General features: G+C 64.6%; 1 protein-coding gene across 1 annotated transcript in view; it reads left to right on the top strand.

Moving 5' to 3' along the window:
- The window catches only part of MCL1 (myeloid cell leukemia 1), a 5,197-nt gene that overhangs the window by 456 nt on the left and 4,518 nt on the right, over positions 1-223 (top strand). The window lies entirely within an intron of this gene.

Here is a 223-nt window from a genome sequence, read left to right as displayed (position 1 = left end):
GGACCGGCCGGTTCGTTAGGCGCCGCCCTCCGGGAAGGGTTTTTCCTTTATTGGCCGCCGCTGCGTCACAGCCGCCCTAAAACCCGGCGGAGGGCACGCCTCCCTCACTCCTTACTTCCGCTTCCTTCGAGCGAGGAGTCGGCGCCTTCCCTCCTGCCTCAGCTGGAGATGTTTGGCTTCAAGAGAAACGCGGTCATCGGGCTCAACCTCTACTGCGGGGGGG

The sequence above is a fragment of the Myotis davidii genome, unplaced genomic scaffold (assembly GCF_000327345.1).
Source record: "Myotis davidii unplaced genomic scaffold, ASM32734v1 scaffold653, whole genome shotgun sequence".
NCBI lineage: Eukaryota > Metazoa > Chordata > Mammalia > Chiroptera > Vespertilionidae > Myotis > Myotis davidii.
This window is presented reverse-complemented; position numbering and strand designations above follow the sequence as displayed.